We start from the raw sequence: 6,825 nt of genomic DNA, 5'->3' as shown, positions 1-6,825 counted from the left end.
GAGTTTCCTTAGGACAATAAAATATATGTAGGGGTATCAGAGTAACATATAAAATATATCATTCAGTTTAGAGGACTTGTGAAAGGATTAAAAAGATGGTTAAGTTTCCATAGAGATATTAAAAAAAAATTTTAAATTAATTTTTTAAAGTTTTATTATTGTGAAAATACCATACAGAGGGGTTAGAATTGCATGAGCAAGGTAATGAAGACATTTTTTGAATTTTTTAAATTTATTATAGGTATATTAAAAGTTACTTTGAGATGGCACATTGGCAGGTTTGATATTTTCTGGTATTATGAATATTTAAAAACAAATTGCCTTTGAAAATTTTATCCACAAAGAAAGAAAAAGGGAGGGTGTGGGTATCATTCCATAGCTGAAAGTACTTAAAAAAAACTGAGAGGAAAAAAATCTAAATAAGATAACATTCTTGATAAAGAAATGTGGCAGTTTCAAATTAAAAGTACAAGTTTAAGTAGTGTTCATAAAATATTAAAAATAAAATTACATGCATAAGGTATTTAATTATAAGAATAGCAATGAAATTTAAACAGGACAGGATTTATCAATGATAAATAGGCATTTTAGTGCAAATACTGCAGAAAAAATTTCAAAGCAAAGATCATAATCATTCTAATTATATAAAATCAATTTCAGTAGGGTACATCTGAATTCAGCCATTGCAATGAAATGCCAACTTACAAATCTTAAATCTAAAATAATGTACTTAGTTTTATGTCCCATTTCTCTCTTCATTGCTATCACTTGTTGAAGTTTCTCTTCCTTGGCTCTTCTACAGTGGCAAATTGTTCTTTTTTCCAAGAAGCTACTGAGAAAATCATCTATTTCAGTTTTTCCCTCCAAGAAATCTTCAGCAATATTATCAGATTCTTCCTCAGCTTCATGTGCAGTGACTTTCCATCTTGCCTGTAGGACACTTGCACTACAACTTTCCCTTAGTTCATGTTGTCTCTGCATCTTCTTTTCAAACGTAGATTTCATTTGTGTAAGTAACTCATAGTTATCTAAAACTGTTTGCCTTTTGGCTTCCAAACTGGGCTCCAAGAGGAGATTTTTCTTGCTAATTCCTCAATACTTTTTACTAAATCACCTTTGTCATTAATAATTTGTGTTAGTTGAGGTAAACTCAGAAACTGTTCTAGTAATACTTCCTCTTGTTCATTCATATCTGTGAGTTGTGACACACTTAATTCTGAGAGTTCTAGAAATGCATCAGGGACATCTGGCATCTTGTACCCAAAACTATTTTGGCTTATCGGTGTAGAAGTTTCCATTGTGGGAACAGGTAATGGCAGACTTGAAAGGACACCAAATGTAAGAGCAGCAGGCTTGGCTGTTGTATAACTTGTTGTTGAAGAAGAAACAATGTCAGTAACAGACAAAGAAGTAATGTTCTGTTAGCTTCTTGAGGAGGATATGCAGGAAGAAACGGAAAACCCTGAGAAGCATAAGGAGGCAGCCCACCTGGGTTACTATACAGGTATGGAAACGCTGTTGAAGTGGGAGTTAAAACAGGAGAATTCTTCCAAAACTCATCCAACAGACTCTAGATAATCTTTCCAAGATCTGAGTGCATTGTAAAATTGCTTACTAATGGAGAAGTAACCTATATTACTTGTTTATCCATTAAAGGATGTCGGATTGGTGGATAAACACTGATCACTGTTTTTTCCTGAGGAAACTGTGGAGGAAGTAGTATATTAATGTTAATTGTCAAGTTGTTTACAGTGAAGGGCAATCTGTATTCCACATCTTTCTGTATTTCAGCTATACTGGAGTGGGAGTTCCGGAGATACAGTATTCTCACAATTAAAAAAAAACTTATTTAAAAAACAGCCAGAAGTGGAATGGTGTCTCAAGTGAAAGAGTATCACTCTTGACTAAAACTTTAGAAACAATAGCAAGAAAGAAAAATACACTTTAGTCCTTATCTTGCCTAACTTCAACTTATCTGACCTTTTCTGCTTGACTCAAGACATGTACTGATAATTGCAAATAAGGGAAACCATGGGAACTATGTTTCTTTGGGCCTGGCTTACTTCACTTCATATAATTGTTTCTAAGTCTTTCCATTTCCTAACAAATGGGGCAATGTCATTCTTTCTGATAGAGGCATAGTATTCCATTGTGTATATATACCACAGTTTCTTGATCCATTCATCTACTGAGGAGCATCTGGGTTGGTTCCATATCTTAGCTATGGTAAGTAATGCTGTAATAAATATAGTTGTGTTGGTAGCTTTAGTATGGTCTTGTTTGTGATCATTTGGGTAAATATCCCAAATTGCGATTGCTGAGTCATAGGGGAGCTCTAGGTGGAGTCTTTTGAGGAACCTCCATACTACTTTCTAAAGTGCCTGAACAAGTTTACACACCCACAAACAGTGCAGTAAGCTTGGACAGTTTTAAAATAGCTACCAAGATATTCTTTTTATGTTTTTATTGTAAAAATACTGTACTGAGGGGTTACAGTTACATGAATAAGGTAGTGAGTACATTTGCTATCCAGCATTGTTACACCCTCCTTTGTTTTTTCCCCTACCGTCCCTTCCCTCCTCAATTCCACAACTCCTCCCTCCTCCGTCCAAAGTTGTAAAGTTAATTTTTAACATAGTGTCTTGTACATCTCATTGTTACAATGAGTCAAGCTCTATCCTTACTTCAGCATTTTGTTATTTCCCTTCCCCTTCCCAAATTAGAAAAAATGTATATACAAGATGCAGGGCACTGGAATCAAGTACAGATATTTTTCTGCATAAAATACTGTAGGATAAGAGCAAAAACATACCTTGAACAAAGGTTCCATTGGCTTTTTCTGCAGAATATGTGTAAAGCCTGCAAATAAATCCAAGATACCCTCAACCCACAGACTCACAAATCATGTAAAAATTGACTCATATTCTATATTACGTTGTTTAGAGATGTGTGTGTGTGTGTGTGTGTGTGTGTGTGTGTGTGTGTGTGTGTGTGTGTGTGCAGGTACTGGGGATTGAATTAGGACCGAGGCACTGTACTTTTTCTATATCTTTTATAAATTCAGGAGATTTTTTGTTCTATTGCTTTCATTTTCTTTATGCCTTCTAAAACCATGGTGAAACTTTGTCTTTCATTACTTTGCCATTATCATTTGTGTGTTAGATTGTTATCTTTCTCTTTCCTGATTTGGGCTTTATTTCTGAGTTTTTTCATTAATATCTGTCATTTTCTAAGTTATATAACTATGCTTTTTGTTTGCCCATCCCTTTTCTTTCGTGTGCCTTTCTCAGTAGGCTTGCATTTTGCCCAGAGTGGCAAAATATTCCAATGCTTTTTTCATGTATGTTGTAAGATCTTCTCAGTTTTCATCCCATTATCAGCTGTTATTTGTTTTGTGGGAATCTCTAGCACTTTAAAATATTGTCTCTGTATGAATCCTATAATTTTTGTTTCTTTTAAAAATATCCACGAGGAGAAAGTGCTTTACTCAGATTTTGTAATTATAGACTAGTTGACTAAGGACAAGGGAAAGAATTTTCAACAGGTTGTTTCTATTTCTCTTTGGGTCGGTATTTTTACTTCTGAATATTTATTTTTTATTTTTCCCGAACAACTGGGATACTTAAAAACGGAGATAAAAGCTGAGAATATTAACAAGTGGAAAATCCTTCCCTTCCATCTCTCTGTGGTGCTCTCTCTGTTCACGTTTCTCTCTCTTTTCCTCTCTCTCTCTCTCTCTCTCTGTCTCACTCACTCACTCATTCTTTACTCTTATTCGTTGTTCTCCCTTGTCTCCTTCCTGAAAACATGTGCTGTCTCCAAATATTCATTTTTTTCTCATTTCTCAAATGCTCTTGATGCAGTGTGGCTACTTATTTAGTACATATGGTTCAGCTTGATTCTGAATTTCTCTACAATTTCCTCATTATATATTTGTTAATTTTAGTTGACAAATAAAAAATAATATATTAAGTTATATATGCATATGTTGTAGAAAGATTCAATCAAGATCATTATTTAACTGATATATTACTTTTATCTTTCCATCTATCATCTATATTATTTATTTGTTGCCTGATAGACACATACTGTGATTCTTTTGTTGGGCTATTCTGAATATTACTAATATAAACACGAGTGTGCAGGTGTGTCTCTATTGAATGCTTACTTATATTCCTTTGGATTCATAACTGGGAGTTTTATAGCAAGATGTATGGCAGTTTCCGTCTTTTGCAAACTCTTCATACTGTTTTTCACAGTGGCTGCACTGATTTATATTTTATTCAGCTCACGTTAGTGCTGCTTGTTTTCTTAATGATTGCTATTCTGATTGTAGTGAGACGGAATATCTTTATCATTTCAATTTCTTTATGACAAAGGATGTTGAGTATTTTTTTCCGTTTATTGGCCACAAATGCTTCATTGAGAATTGTCTGATCATTTATTTTGTCCAGCTACAAACTGAATTGTTTTCTTCAGTTTTCAGGGGTTTTTTTTGAAATTTTTTTAAAGTATAGTCCTTTAGTTGACAAATAGCTAGAAAACATTTTCTTCCATTTTATAGATTTTCCTTAGATTCGAATACTTAGTTCCTTTGGCGTCCAGAAGTTGTTTAATTTGATGCAAAATCATTTTTCAATTTTTGCTCTTATTTCTTGAGCAATTTGCATTCCTTTTAGAAAGGAGTCTCAAATTTAACTACCTATTTATACATTTTTAAATAGCCATCATAGTGATACATGTCTGTAATGACAACTACTCAGAAGGGAAAATCAGGATGATTATGACTGGAGACTATTTCAAAGTTAGTGATACTATCTAATAGACAAAATTAAACGAAAGTACTGCTTACTTGTTTCAAGTGGTAGAGTGCAAGGAAAACACATTATCACAATGAAAGAAAAGGAGGAGAAAGAGGAGGAGGAGGAAGTAGAGGAGGAAGAGAAGGAACAGGAGGAGGTGAAAGAAGGAAAAACCACAATAGTCTACTATAACTAGAATTGCCTTATTCTTCAATTAAGCAAATTGCCTTATTTTTGAATTCTGTATATCATCATGTGTCCAATAGTATCTTCAATAAAAATTAATTTCCCTAACCTTCCAGATTTTTATGGAATCCAGTGTTTTCTCTTTTTTTTAATAAATCCTCCATTGTCTCTTCAAATAATTTATCACATTTATTGTTTCCATTGCTCTAAACACATAAATATGTCTCTCTCATTTACATATTTGTACACCTTTATTTTTAATATAGTTTATCTTATTGTATTTTAAGAATAATATTTAATAATAATTTATTTGATTTTTTTCTTTCATTCAATCTATACTCCATTCTTCAAATATGGAAGCCAGTCATCTATCTGGTTACTCTTTATGAACTTCATGTACAGGTTTAGAAGACAATCAGTCTTTCTTCATTAGTAGGTCATTTTGAGATTAGTGGTATCACTCTCTATGAAGCAACTATTAATAATTAAAAATTTATTGCTTATATTAAGAAAATAGTAAACTGAAGAGATTCATCAGGGCCCATGTATTCGAAGAGCCAATGCTGAATATTTTAATAATGTCAAAAGATCGAAACTGAGGAATGAAAACTGAGAAATGTTTGGAATGCTTATACCTGAGTTTTAAAATGAAAAAAAAAGTACATGAATTGTGATAGTAATATTGTAGAAACTTTGTGAAAAATTTGGCCAGGTTCTTATGAAATTTAATGTAAATCTATTAGAGAACCCAGGAAAAACTTAAAGAAATACAACTTGTGCATACAATATGAATGTGTAATTAAGCATTTATAAATATATGTATAACTACATATGTGTAGATATTTGTAGAAATGTTTCCTATAATAGCTAAGCACTATAATAAATTGTTATAAATTTATTTTAGCTACTGGAACCAATATTTTGATTTCAGAGGTTTGTATGGTTTTATCATTTCATTGTCATTCTTAAAAACTTTATTACATCTTTTTAATATTGCTAAGTGTGAAGGCCTTGAAAAGCTAATATTTCATATTTTTGTTACTGTTGACATGATGGATGAATTCTTATTAGTGGTAAATCTTTTGAAAATGTTTGTTTTCAGTTATGTTGAAGGAAACTTTAATACATGGCTGTAAATGTCCACCTTTTATCATGGCCATCCAATGGCCATGTTCTAACAGGACCATAATATGTTATAACTTCAATAAAGCAAAGGATGTATAGATATTTAGAATATCTATGATATATATATATATATATATATATATATATAATTTACTTGTGGCTAGGTCAGTGATTCTACATTAATATTTTACGTTACATTTTTTTAACCCAGAGCTCAAATAAAAAAAAAAGACAAAAAATACAAAACCAACTACTCCTTTCTTATTTTCCTGGTGGTAAGAATGTTCTTTACCCATGTGTGCACAACTTATTTGATCAAATTTTAATGTGGGGTGTGAATTGGTACTCTTTCCTACACTTCAACATGTGCTTGATTTTCAGCTCAGTCTGTTTTGCTGGGCTTGGAATTTGCCCTGTGGTATAATTCAATCAGTACACAAAAGTATGTTTTATGAATAAATCAAGAATGTAGAAATTCTTTAGAAAAATTATTTATATCATCAATGTAAAACAGAAAATGCAGCGGTCTGCCATTTTCCTAATCTGGATTTTAGGAGAGTCTTATTCTTCACATCATATTCTCCCAAATTGCCCTTGCAGTTCGTAGAGTGTGCTTGGCAACTGTAGTCGGTCTGGGCATGGGCACCAATCTGATTTGGCTAATAGACTGTGAACAAGCTTATACACTAGATCTAAGAAAGCACTTTAAATG

The 6,825-nt window shown here is 32.5% G+C and overlaps 1 pseudogene; it reads right to left on the bottom strand.

Annotated features, from left to right (window-relative positions):
- Positions 1-587: 587 nt before the first annotated feature.
- On the bottom strand, positions 588-4,245 carry LOC122127783 (annotated as a pseudogene).
- Between the last annotated feature and the right edge of the window lie 2,580 nt (positions 4,246-6,825).

Source organism: Dipodomys spectabilis, unplaced genomic scaffold (assembly GCF_019054845.1).
Source record: "Dipodomys spectabilis isolate Male_0828 unplaced genomic scaffold, ASM1905484v1 ptg000312l, whole genome shotgun sequence".
In the NCBI taxonomy this organism is placed as follows: domain Eukaryota; kingdom Metazoa; phylum Chordata; class Mammalia; order Rodentia; family Heteromyidae; genus Dipodomys; species Dipodomys spectabilis.
This window is presented reverse-complemented; position numbering and strand designations above follow the sequence as displayed.